Here is a 14,150-nt window from a genome sequence, read left to right on the forward strand (position 1 = left end):
TCAGACTTTGCCTTTCCCTGTGCACACTGAGCCAACCCCAGCTCCTCCCGGCTACCACCTGGCTCCCAGTGCGATCTGAGAGGCAGAGCTGAGTGAGGGCGGCCTCCAGACTCCTCCAGGCAGGGACAGGCCAGAGCAAGCTTGGAGGAGAGGGAAAGGGATTTAGCCCCAGAAGTCAGCTCGCCTTCATTAATGCCTTCACCCCCCTTGGTTCATGGTTTCCTGCCACATCTTGTTCAGCTGTGAACATGCCTGGGCCCCAAGCAGGGACCTGCGGGCAGGGATGGATGAAAGCACAGGGGCCCCAGGCCCCAGGGATGCTTGATCAGGCTTCTGCCCTGGCCCGCTGGCAGAGGCCCACTTGTCAGAGCCCTCCCTGGGGGGCCTCAGGCAACTCCCTTCTGACCTGAGCCTCAGTCTCCTCATCTGTAAAATGAGAGGGCGGTGTGGCTGCTCTCTCTCTCTCACCTGCCCCTGCACACCTTCAGAAGGCAGGCCTCCTTTAGATTGCACAAATGCCCAGGAAATCCTATGACACGCTTTGCCCTATACTGGCCCCCCTGCGGGGTGAGTTCCAAAGAGCAGATTTTGCTCGTTATGGCATTCCTTCTTTCACCAAGAATTTTTGAGCCTTGTGTGTCCAGCTCTGTAGAGACACAAAGGAAGTAAAAGTAACAGAGAAGCTCCATTGGTTCCAGGATACCAAACGTACCAGGCGAGAAGCTACAGAACAGCCCCAGCAAATTCAGATTCCCTGGACAGATGCCGAGTGCCAGTTACATATTTGGCATGTTCCAGGTGCTTTTGTATCCATGCTTTTCCTCAAGCTGAAAACGTTCCTGTGGCCCAAGCATCCTCAGATCCATTTTACAGATAAGGAAACTGAGGTTCTGAGAAGTTGCTTGAGATTAAATGGCTGTACAGAGATGAAGCTAGGCTTTCAGTGCAGGTCTCATTGGTTTCAAGACCTGTGCATCTTTAAAGAATGGGGCTGCCCACTCGGCCCCCCGGCCAGAACGTAGTTGGGTGCCTCAGTGGATGCAGGATAAGGATGTTTAGACAAATTTCTTAGAGAGGAAAAATCTTAGTTGAGCCCTTACCCAGCAGCAGAAAGAGCATGGGACAAGCAATCAAAACTTCTTCTAGAGGGCATCTGGGTGGCTCAGTGGGTTGGTTAAGTGTCTAACTCTTGATTTCAGCTCAGGTCATGATCTCAGGTTCGTGAGTTTGGGCTCTGAATCGGGCTCTGTGCTGATGGTGCAGAGCCAGTTTGGGTTTTTCTCTCTCCCTCCCTCTCTCTCTCTCTCTCTCTCTCTCTCTCTCTCTGTCTCTTTCAAAATAAATAAATGAACTTAAAAAAAATTCTTCTAGACCCAGCTCTGAGTTTTAATGAGCCAAAGATCCGTGTGTGAGATTTTTTCCTCCCTGGGTCTCAGTTTCCCCATCTGTAAAACGCCAGTGGAGAAGCCGGACAGACTGGTCTCAAAGTACCAATCACCTTCATTGCTTCTTCTCAGCACTTACCAGCATTGTTCAGCTCTGACTCTGAATCTCAAAGCTCAACCCTGAGGCCTGTATCAGGAGCATAAAAAGACAGAAAAACCCTAATATAACTAAGACAGTTGAGCTATATGGGTTCAACAACAAAACTCGATTTAAGAAAAGAACGGAGACTAAACATGTTGGTTAGGTGGTGTCTTCCCTTCCTACTTCCATTCTGCTTGGGTTTCGTGGAATTTTCTTTCTAGGAGTAATTCATGATAAATTTGAGGTTTTGGAGCCTCCTGCAGCAGGAAACAAGATAGGAATGTTGATAAGGAAGCCGGGGTGAGGGCAGGTGGAAGAGGAAAGACTGAGACCTGAGACTGGGGAGGAATTAGGCCAAGTGTGGGCCACAATTTAAATGAAGAAAGAAGGGCACCTGGCTGCCTCAGTCAGTAGAGCACGTGACTCTTGATCTTGGGGTCATGAGTTCGAGCCACATGTTAGGTGTAGACATTACTTACAAATAAAATCTCTTAAAAAAATAATAAACGAAGAAAGGGAGGGAAGGAAGAAGGAAGAGGGAAGGTGATCCCAAGGCCTTCTGAGGAAAAAGTGAGGTCACCAGTTGGCTCTGATGGGTATTATCAGGGGAGAAAGAGGAAAAGACTGAAAATATGGGTGTCCTGAATTCTTTCAGTGAATTAAAAATGTGACGTGACACTCAAGTGGCTGCACACACACCCAGCATCCAGGTCTTGATTTCTAATACCATTCTCCAATACAAGGAACCAGGGCTTCTTGGAGAACTGGCTGATTCTAGGACTGCAGAACACACACACACACACACACACACACACACACACACAATGAACCTGGAATATCTTACAATGCCAAAAAGTAGAGAAGTGCTCAAAAAATGTTTTTAAAAATATTTAAACCTCTATTAATAAGAGTGTGTCAAAAGGACACAGGAACCAACTAAAAGGGCTCCCAATGAACAAACCTGGAAAAATTTGCGCAACAAAGTAAAGCAGCAATGATTTCTAGCCCAAAGTGTAAAGTAGCCACAAATCCACATAGATATAAATACATATGATATAAATATGTGAATAAATACATAAATAAGGAAGAAGAGGAAGATATCTCTTATAGAAGAATTCCAAATGATTTGCATAGATAATCCTTTCTCAAGAAGAGGGGAGAACAGCCCCCACTCTGTAAGTGTGGGTTGTGCATAGTGACTTCCTTCCAAAGAGCACAGTATGGGAATGGGGACAAAGAGCAACTTTACAGTGAAGAAGCTTGACAAAGATGGCTAACTTCTCACCAAGTCCTCATAGGTCCCTTCCTCCTCTTACAAGGCCACTTGCTCTATCCAATCAGGCATGATCTCAATTAACCTTTATCACCTCCTCACAGGCCCTGTCTCCAACATTTGAATTCTGGGCAGACACAAACATTCTACCATAATACTTATGTACAAACGGAATGACATATGTTAAATCTCATGGTCTAGAAAATAAAGTGATACAAGAAGAAATATCAGCAAGATACTCACAAATTTTTAGATACCAGGTATATCCATGATGACACTATTATAATAGCAAAGGATTCAAAGAAAACCAAAGATTCATCAGTAGGATGTCTGGTTTAAATAAATTCTGGCAGGCGCACCTGGGTGGCTCAGTGGGTTAAGCACCCAATGCCTGATTTTGACTCAGGTCATGGTCTCACAGTTGCTAAGATCAAGTCTCACACTGGGTGCACTGGGCTCTGACAGTGCAGAGTCTGCTTGGGATTCCCTCTCTCTCCTTTTCTCTGCCCCTCTCTTGCTTGAGTGCCTTCATACTCTCTCTCCCAAAATAAAATAAACAGACAAACAAATTCTGGTAGATGGTACACTTAGCAGCTGTTAAAAAAAAAAAAAAATGGAGATGGAGATGATCTCTATGTAATGTTGTGGAAATCCTGCCAAGGTATATGGCTAAGTGAAACAAATAGGTGTGTATATATTTAACTTGAAGAACTTCTGTGTAAAAAACATGGGTGGGGGGGGCATCTGAGTGGCTCAGTTGATTGAGTGTTTGACTCTTGATTTTAGCTCAAGTCATGATCACAGGGTCATGGAATCAAGCCCCAAGTCCAACTTTGAGCTGGGCACAGAGCTTGCTTAAGATGCTCCCTCTCTCTCTCTCTCTCTCTCTCTCTCTCTGTCTCTCTCGGCACCTGGGTGTCTCAGTCAGCTGAGTGTGTGACTTTAGCCCAAGTCATGATCTCATGGATCATGTGTTTGAGTCCCAGGTCCAGCTTTACACTGACAGCATGGAGGCTGCTTTGGATTCTGTCTTTCTCTCTGCCCCTCCTCCTTCTCTCTCTCTCTCAAAAATAAATAAACGTTAAAAAATATATTATCTCTTTCATTATCTCTCTCCCTCTGCCCCTTTCCCCTGCTTGTGCGTTCTCTCTCTCTCTCTCTAATAAAAAATAAACTAAAACATTTAAAGAGAAACTATGGGGGTGTAAGTATATTTGCATTTTGTCACCTGTGCATAAAAAGCCCCGGGAAGGTTATGCCAAAGCCCATCGGTTGTTGGCAATGAGAGGGGAGAGGTTGTGGGGTGATGGGCATGGGCAGGTGGAAGAATTCTGTCTTTCTGTTCCTGTTGCTTTATTTTTGAATCACGTGAATGTTGTGCTTATTCAAAAACTAAACTGGAAGAAAACCAAAGTGAGATGATTTACAGAAAACGATTAACTTAAATCCGAGAGAGGTACTATGTGAGACTGATGCAAGTCATAAAGGCCCTGTGCAGAGTGCACAAAGACCTCGCCGTCTCCCTCGCAGGCCTCCCTCGCAGGAGAGCCCTAGTCAGGGGCCTATGGGTTGACTGATTATTGATCACCCTTTAAATCTTATGGGCTGAAAAATAAAGCAATAAAAGAAGAAAAAAACCGCAGAACTATTCACAGGTTTTTAGATGGAGGAGACACTGAGGGGCCTTCTGACTCGGGGACCTCACCAAGCAAAAAGAATGTATCAGGGAAGGAAAGCGACTGGACAAGGCTGTTGGCAGGGCCGACCGACAGCTCCTAGGCCCTGGACCCCCCAGCTTCCGGAGGCTCTGCGTCACATCAAGCATGTCCGAATGCACCCACACGGAATAAATTTTGTCCGTGCAATCTTTTTAGGGATTTCTAATTTTGCTTTTGGAGTGGTTTGACTATTAATAACTAACTAAATTTAGGGTTGCTTATGATTCTGGGGTGTTGATAGCTGTGGTCCTTGGGATTCCTGCAAAACATGAAAACATCAACTAAGAACTGTTTTCATAGGAAATTTGTAAATGTTATGTTTAATAGCTAACCAAGATGACACAAGGAGAAGTTTTAATTAAACATGTATTAATTTTGATCATGCAGTTTCCTTTTGCTACCTTTTTTGTTTCAAGACTTACAATTTTTCTTCCTCCTGCAAAGCTCTTAGATAGTAGGCACTGTGAGTTAGTGGCTTAGGAGGCGGAAGCCAGGCTCACTTCCTCCCAAACCAGTGCACCCTGTGGTCGCCTCCCATCTCCCCTCCCAACTCCCCTCTCTGGCCTGGACTCTGTCAGACACTTCCACCAACTACACTGATGTGCTCATTTATGGAGGTGATGGGAGCCCTGGACGTCCAGCCCCCCCCCCCAGCCCCACCCCACCACTTCTGAAATATCCTGCTGTGAAATGAGCTGGCCCTCCCTTTCAGCGCCTCCCACCAAGCCTTCCATTGACTCCATAAAAACCCCCTTCCAAGTTTTCCCAGAAGGAATCATGGGTCAGTAAAACAAATGGGGGGAGGGTGGTGCTTCCTCAAGGTTGACCCAGGCAGAAGTGGAAAGAAACTGAGAACGCAAGCTGGGGACTGCTCGGTGGTGCAGCCAGGCCTTTGTTTTCCATCAGGAGCCTCCTGCAGCCGCATTTTCATTCCCATGTGAGGCTGGGGGCTGGGGAAGAGAGAGCTCTTTGCAGGGGCTTCCGTGTACTTGCAGAGGAAGGGGAGGCAGGGCTGGAAGGGGCCAGAAGGCCCGGATAAAAAGCTTTCCAGAGTCACAACTTCTCTTTCCCTTTAGGGACCCAAGGGAAGACTGTGAGGCAAGACAAAGGGCATGATTCTGCCTGTTATACGGGATGTGGCAGCACAGGGACTGCTGTGTGGCCACTCTTACTCCTACATCACAGAGAGCATGTGGGACACAGAGCCACCCGGTTAGCTGTGCATTTGCCCCGGCCGTGGTGCACACCAGTGTGAATACGTGATTAATTCCAGCACTCGTTCTGTGCTTAGCCTGCGTCTCTCAGGCCGATCAGCACAGGCCCGGAGCAGCCACAGCTAAGCTACATGGACACACACCAGTCAAATAAAACACTGATAATAACAGCCGGCGCTTGCGGCTTCTTTCTTGTGCTGGGCATTTTGCTGCACACTCCTGTCTCATTTAAATCTTAGAGCAACTCACTGAGATAAGGATCCTTATTGTCTCCATTTCACAGATGGGGAAACTGAGGCCTGGAGAAGTCAAATACTTCCCCAGAATCACACAGCTGGGAGAGCCAGAATCAGAGAAACCTACACAGTGGTGCGCGAGCTCCTCCTCTGAACCAGTCCCTTCTACTGCCTTTTAAGTGACTTTTGATTGCTATTACAAGTTAGCTGCTGGCCCATGTTCATGCTCATTACAGGATGAAAGGCGAGTCCTCCACTGGACTCCGAGTGGTCATTCAGGTCATTCAGTCCTCAGGGACTCCCCAGCTCCATTCTAACTTGCTACCGCTCCTCATGGCACTTTGGTACCATGCAGCTGGCACTAACTTAGCTTTGGGTTTCATACCCACCCTATGAGGAGGGCAGGGCAGGCCTTTGTATCCTTACTCAGCACATGGGAGAGCTGAGCATCATGGGAGTGAAGAGACTTGTCAAGGTCACTGCAGTGGAGTTGGAATTCCGGCCCAGCTTTCTAAAGCCAAAGCCACCTGCTATTGCTGGTATGTCAAGGTCACAACAAAGACAGGAAAGAGACCCTCCAGGGTCCTTGGTTCCATGGCTTGTTCTTTGCTCACCAGAGGTCGGAAAACAGCTCTCTGGGATGTCCCGTAACAGTCGACGAGGACAGTTCCTTCCCAGCCAAGACTCTCTCATTAATCATCGTTCCTTTAGGTCTTGCAGCTCCCAATATGGCCTTATGCTCAAGGCACAAGCACGTCCACGGGGAGAGTAACATATCAGCCCCCTGACTCTTTCATCTTGAGAAAGTTCACAGTCTCTTTGGGATGGAAAGGAGACCACTGAGCTAACAGTCAGGCAGGGGACAGGAGTGAGGGGCAGAGCAGGGGGTGAGGAAGTGTGTATATGGAGGCCCATACAACTTCTGTATGGTTTTGCCAACGTTGGTCCAGCATGCTACAGCATGCTGCATTCAGGAAGTGGGAGAAGGTGGCCTCCAGCTTCCAACATTTTCTTTGATTCTCTCTTCTTTCTGTCCCTCACTCTCACCTGGACCACCTCATTCAGTTGATTTCGCAGTGTTAAAGGACGCCAGGATGCAAGAGGAGGATCCTGTGATCAGGGTGGGGCTCATGGGGCTTTCTTGAAGGAGCCAGTTCTCTGTTAGAGGCAGTCTGGATGCAAATAAGAAAACTCCTCACCGAGATCCTTAGAGTCAAAGGAGTAATCCCAAAGGCTAAAATCCCAAAGAAGTCCGTCTATTCAGGCACAGCTAGCTTACCAGCCACCTTATGTGACCTTGGGCAGATTGTCTATCCTCTCCAAATTCAGTTTCTTCAACTGCAAAATGAGGCTAGTAGGAGGCCTGCCTCCACTGGACTGGGTGAAGGTCCATGGAGACTCTTTGTAAACTCCAAGCCAACAGAGAGATGCCATTATTCCTCAGGCACTAATCGTCTTTACCCCTAACTGGCTGTTATACATCAGGTGAGTATTAGATTCTGCCATTAAATTTTTTATTGGGAGAGATAAAAAACGGCAGCACACCTTTAAAAACAAAGCAAATCATTAGCATAGGAGGAGCTGGCTTGGAGAGCCGGTAGTGCACTGAAGCCTACAGCAGCCTTGACAAGGAAATGCCAAAGACTCTAATCTTTGCACCGCACTTCACCGGGCATTGGCCCCTGACCTACAGGCCACACAAATATTTTTTACTCCAATGTATTTCTTAGTTCAGTGCACTTGTCCCGTTTTCCCTGGGTCATCTTTGCATTTATCAATATTAGGGCTGCCTTTTAAGCAGTAAGCCCCAAATTTCGAGTGTGATAAAAATATCATAGGCATTTGTTTAAGATGCCAGTTTCTGGGTTCTATACCTAGAGACTCTGGTGTGGGCCCCACAAATCTGCAACTGTGGGTGACCCCAGACCCATTCTTTCAGAACCCTGGCTTCAGTTAAGTCCCAAAGGGTACAGCCTATGTCACTTAACTGCCTGCTGTATCACCAAAGCCCAACACTCAGAAGACACTTGCTCATGGGAAATACTGATAAGGCTGAAAAGTCACTTCCAGAGAACAGAATACTTTGTCGCCAGTATCAGTGCACAACTTCAAACTGTTGTTGCACTGTTCCCACCCCTTCAGAAGACTAAAATCTCTGCAATATCAGCCTTCCCAAATTGAGTTTTTCTGACATCCCAAGGCTAGAGTAAGTGACCCTCCTTTGTGGTTCTACAGCTCCCAGACCATAGCAGCCCTTAACTTCCATTCTCTTTGTTGGCTCTACTGCTAGTCTTCCCTGACTTGGAGGAGGTTGCCCCCTCCCCCCCTCCCCCCCCTCCACCCCCCCCTCGCCCCTGAGGACAAGGGCTGTGGCCCTCCCTCTTCTGTGTTTCCACCACCTGGCCCAGTGATCACTCACTAACTCGACAGTGGTTAATGAATGAACCACAAAGGGCAAGCAGTGGGGCGGGATGGGTGGTAAACACTTCCGGACCGGACAGCAAAGTGAACCCTCTGTGACATCCTAGTACAAGGACCCTCTCATTCCAGGGGGAGCTACAGTGGCTGTGTGTGGTTGGTTTTCAAAGAATGGAGACTCTTTTATCTTGGCCATGGTTTGGGGGTTTGGAGGAAGCATTTCAAGGAGTGGGCGTCAATAGATGTTCTTTGTAATGCTATGTGAAGGGTCTTTTCACTTTTCCTATCAGATTTGACGTCTGAGGGCAGGTGTCTCAATTGGTTCCTATCAGAGGATCACTCACACTAAGATTCTATGTGTTTATGTAGCCGGTCATCATAAATGGTGTTACTCTCCACCAGTATCTGCTTACCTCCTGTAAGGGGGTCATGCTTCCTCACATTGCTGAACTGCCGTATGGCCACATGGGCTTGCTGGATCGGAAGCAGTGGCAGAAATGATCAGAGTCCCTTCCAGATGGAGGCGCTAAGAGTATGCTTGTGCTGCAAATGCCAGGCCCAAGAACAAGGATGATGCTAGGAGCTGAGCCCCAACCCAGCCCACGACTGACAAAGAGTATGAACAAGGAACAAATATTTCTGCCGTAACCCCCAGGATTTGGGAGCTGCTACTGCCACATAACTTGGTCTTTCCTGGCTATGGCCAGATGCCCACATGTCCCTTTTTTTTAAATCAATGAAAATGTTCACACACAACTAAGCTGGTTTTGTGACTTTAAGAGTAGAAAATATATTTCCTAAAATATACCTCTATGGACCTTAGTTTCTATAAAGGGAAGGGAAATATAAAAATAACAATATACATTAATTGAATGCTTATTATGTGTCAGGCTGAGAACTTTAGAAAAAGTATCCCATTTTATCCTTATAACAAACCTATGAGGTGGGTATTGGTATTATCATTGTCCTCACTTATAGACAAGAGATGGGAGCCTTGGCGAGCTTAGGAAACTGCCCAAGGGAGTAAAGATACCAAGAATAATTAGTGATGTAACACAAATGGCCTAACATGACAGCCCAGCCTCTTGACCTCTGTGCCACATCTGTGAGGTCGTCTCTAAGATCCCATCCATCTGGATCTGCTAAGAGTCTGTGACATCGTCACACCATAACAAACCTGCCACCTTAGGTCTTCAATTTTGAAACCAAGACCCATTGTCACCACTGCCCAAATCATGTGGGGCTAAGAAAATCGTTTGTGCTGTGCTCTGAACATGGTAGAGGAAAGCACTGGGGAAATGGAGTGGATGCCCAGTCCACAGAGGGGGATAAGCGTTCTCCTGGGTGCCCGGCCTCCATTCCAGACACTCTCCTCGCCAAAGCCGCTGCCTCGTTGTGGGAGAAATGTGCCACCAAAGCAGAAAGCCTTTCTGCTCCTGCTAGGAGATTCTTATATATAGATGAAATCGCTTGCCCGAGAAGCAGTGGCTGGGGTGGGGTGGGGTGGCCTCATCATGTGGCTCTGGGTGCAGGTTTGCAGCTTCTTGTCCCAGGGAATTTTGTCCATTTTATCCTACTAATTCTCACAACAGGTGCGTCTCAGCCCCCTAAGAAAGGCGCAAGGGATGAGTCTTCCCAAGAATGGAAGCCCTACTGTTTCTGTAGGACGGCATTGGTAGAATACCTACAGCCTTCCCATCTCCTATGCCCCACAGATCTATTGAGAAACAGACCCTCCCACATCATGTCCTTCTTCTGTTAGGCAAAAAGGCTTTTTTGAGAAGGTATATTTACTCTCCATGGCCTTTTCTCCTGATGACCTGGCTTTTGAGAATGAAAAATATTTCAGGGGTTCAGCTGACCTGAATAGAGACTAGTTCCTTCAGAGGAACAGAAATGTCAAACAAAGAGCCTCTAGATTAGCTCAGCCCCCCGGACAGTAATGAATCTCATCTGCAGGTCTGTGTCCCAAACAATGCTGACCTTGCAGATCTGATCCTGGGTTCCTGTCATGGGAAGAGCCCTGAGCTAGGCTTTTGGCTCTGTTGTCATCCAGCCGTGTGACTGCGACAGGTCACTTCGCTTCTCTGGATCTGCATCTCCTACTCTTTAAAGTGATGGAGTTAGAGGAGAGAGCTTTAAGTTCACTTCCAGCATTACGATTCCAGGATGCCATGATGTCTGTGGTTCTGGGGACACTGGCATAACTGTCTTACCTGAATGAGCAAGAATGGCATCACTGGTTTAGACCTCTTCCGCTCCACCTCCTCCTCCCTAAGTGTTATTGGAAGGCTGATGTCTCAACTTCTGTCCCTCTGCCTAGCCTCACCCAACTCTCCTCCTGCCCCACCACCAGTGAATTTCATTCATCTGCTTTCTCCTCATCATCCACTAGCGAAGTTCATGGCGACTTGGTTCCATTTGGGCATCTCTAGAAGCGTAAGAGTGCAAGAGGAAAAAGACAGGGAATGTTTAGGGCCCTAAGGGCACTATGATTGGAGCAACCTCCCACGTTTTTCTATAAGACAGCGATCCACAAACCGCTGATGGTCAGTAACACCAACAGGTCAGCTCCCTGCTCAGGTTCCTCGAACCACAACCCCCAATGCCCATGGCTCCTTGCCATGCCTTCCTTGCCACTAAATTCATATTCCCTCCCCAGCGCCCTGCAGTGCTCCCCAGTACACCCAGCTGATGTTGGCCCTAACTCATTGGTGCTGAGTCAACAAAGAAAAACAGACCCCTCAGGCAGCCGGATGGTGGACCTGGGCCAGAGCCTTGCAGGAGTGGGCAGGAGGGCAAGCAGAGGCGGGAACCCATCAATCAGCCTGTCACTGAGTCTTTGCTCAGCACCCCCCACCCCAAGACTTGGTCCCATGCCGACCTGCACAGTGGGATCCCAGAAGAGGAAGGGGAGAAGACAGGAGTCTTTATTTTATTGCAACTAAAGATGCGAAGTTGGAGCTCTTTCCTTTTGGGGGTACCCACACGTACAGCCCACCCTCGCACCCAGGAGCAGGGTTTGGGGACTGACGGTCAAGGCTGCCACAGTGGAGTGGTTTTTTTTGTTTTTCCACAGTGGAGTTTTGGGGAAGGTTGGAAGGGGGCCGTCAGGGTAGGGTTTTGAAGCTGTGTTTGCAAAGCTTTGAATGTAGAATTATGATGATAATGGCAGTTGTTCAGAAGAAAGAGACAGAGGAAGCAAATGGAAATTATGGAAGGATTTTAAAGCCCCCAAACCCACAGTCTGGGTACTGCTGCTGCCACCAGCCCACGTTCCTCCCCTTGCTGGGTGTAGAGCAGGTCCTCTGAGTTAAAACACTGTTTTTGAAATGTCCGTGCTAAAATGAACTGCCCATGTTACTCTGAGAGTGACCTTGAACTCTGTTTGTACCCAGGATTGCAGTGACAGAGAGGGAGTGCAGGCCCAGGAGAGGCTGAGGGGTGTGAAAACGTGGGTGAGGAGGCTGCACTTTACAGTCCCAGAGCCCTAAGAACTGGAATCCTGCCTCAACAACTTACCGGTTGTGTAACTGAAGTGGGGGCAGTGACCCAATCCCTCTAAGGCTTGGTTTCCTGCTCAGGAGAAAAGGAGTCTTGTGATGGCCATCACAAGCCTGTTCTTCTGTTAGGAAAGCGCTATGCGGCCCGAGTGAAGAAATGCACAGAGAGCTCTTGGTGACACAGCACCAGGGACATGTCACTTTCCCTTTCTCCGGACTCCAGACTGGAGAGAAACTCATCAAGGGCTCCCTCTGCTGTCCACTCTCCACACTCACCGTCCTCTGTAAAACCTGATCTGCCCGGACTGAGTCCTCAGTCTGGGGCACAGAGTGCACAGGGGCCCCAACTTCATCAGTGTGGTCCTGTTTGTACTTTGTTAACAATATCTCTTGAAAACATTCTTTCCTTTCCTTTCTGTCATACTGCCCCTGATTTCATGCCTTTGTCTCATGCCTGGGTTGGCCCTCCCATCCCCAAAATCCTTCACAATGTGCTACTCTCAGAAAACCTCAGTCTCTTTGTCTGTAAAAAAAAAGAAGAAGAAGAAGAAGAAGAAGAAGAAGAAGAAGAAGAAGAAGAAGAAGAAGAAGAAGAAGAAGAAGAAGAAGAAGAAGAAAGGAAGGAAGGAAGGAAGGAAGGAAGGAAGGAAGGAAGGAAGAAAGAAAGAAAGAAAGAAAGAAAGAAAGAAAGAAAGAAAGAAAGAAAGAAAGAAAGAAAGAAAGAAAGAAAGAAAGAAAAAAGAAAGAAAAAAAATAATATACATTCTCTGAAGTTTAAGCCAGTAAATGACAGAAAAGAAGTTGGATAACATACCTTTTGGGTCCAAAGTTCATTCTTCTTCCCCATTAGTATCCGTCTCTGAAGTGTGTGACCTTAGACACAACACTCAAGTTCTCTAAGCTTCTTTTTCCTCATCTGTAAGATATTAACTCCACGAGTTTGGTGTGAGAAGAAGGGGAAACAATGCAGGAGGAAAGGAGGACTGGCAAAAGAAAGAGCATACTCAGTCCTCGCTATGCTCTCACAGCATGGCGCAGTCACGGAACCGGAAGAAGTTCCGCATGGCTGGTGCTTACAGAGGACATAGGACGTCACAACAGATGAGGGTGGGAAGGCAATCGGAAGTCCAGTCATGAAGAGCCTCATAAGATACGGTCCCACAGCTGCACAGTGCGGGCTGTTGGGAGGACTAACGGGGTTTATACAGGTCAAACCCTTAGAACACAGCCAGGCTCACAACAAGGCGCATGCTTACATATTCCTAATAAAACCTTCCCACTGTTAACCGTGACTTAGAAACTAAAGCAGGGAAATTTATGAGAACAGCCTTGAGTTGATGAGTTAAAAAAACAGGTGCTTGGGAGGGAAAGGTTTAAAAGGCTTAAAAAAAAAGGAACATCACTAAAGAGAAGACCCTAATGTCATCCATATAATACTGGCCTTTGCGTCTTAGCAAATCACAACATTTCGTGTGTGCGTGTGCACACATGCAGATGCGTGTGCACGCACAGACACACACACACACCCCTCTCCGGAGGGAAGTCCCTCTCCTACTGGCTCCTGTCCAAGTCATACTTCTACTGAGCATCCCATTGGCTCTGCCCAGTGGTGGTGCCATTAGGGTGTCTCCCTGCATCAGTGTAACCTTTTGACCCACTTTTTGGGGGGCCGCGCTCTCACTTAGCTTCCCCCAATGGTTCATGTCTTCATGGCTCTAGTTACTCAATTACAAAGCCCAGTGTCTTATGACAGTGTATTTAATACTCTCCTCCTGTACTGACCTTTTTAAAGGAAAAAAAAATTCTTGACTCTGAAACTGTGGTTAGGGTCCTGCCCACCCCAGATTGAGAAGTGCTTGATAAATCAAATTTTACTCAATTCAATTCAATGTATTTTAATGATGCATTATCAATGAAACTTTGTTTTTACAACTGGTAAAAATAATTCTTAATATTATTAGCAAAATGGAAATACTAAAATTTTCTCTTCAAACTAGCAGATCCTAGAAAATAACCCAAGTCCATCCTAATTATATATTATCTTAGAGGATTGTTTGTCTCAAAAGACCTTTAATTATTAACTCCTTTTGATCTCTCATTTAAAAATTGTGGCATTTTGGAAATTTAAAATAACTTGGTACATAACTGTAATTTTGCACAAGCTCTTAACTATTTTATACATGCTCTCAAGATGAATCTTCCAAAGCTTACTTGTCCACCTATGTTACTTTCTTCTAATACACTCTATCACCCCCTAGCGT

At 46.9% G+C, this 14,150-nt stretch overlaps 1 long non-coding RNA gene across 1 annotated transcript; it reads right to left on the bottom strand.

Annotated features, from left to right (window-relative positions):
* Positions 1-4,443: 4,443 nt before the first annotated feature.
* Positions 4,444-12,912, bottom strand: LOC115286380. The gene is made up of 3 exons (XR_003906036.1): positions 12,704-12,912; positions 8,800-8,929; positions 4,444-4,777 (listed from the first exon to the last, which is right to left on the bottom strand). It is a non-coding gene; the product is annotated as an uncharacterized LOC115286380 (long non-coding RNA).
* Between the last annotated feature and the right edge of the window lie 1,238 nt (positions 12,913-14,150).

Source organism: Suricata suricatta, chromosome 3 (genome assembly GCF_006229205.1).
Source record: "Suricata suricatta isolate VVHF042 chromosome 3, meerkat_22Aug2017_6uvM2_HiC, whole genome shotgun sequence".
Classification (NCBI taxonomy): domain Eukaryota; kingdom Metazoa; phylum Chordata; class Mammalia; order Carnivora; family Herpestidae; genus Suricata; species Suricata suricatta.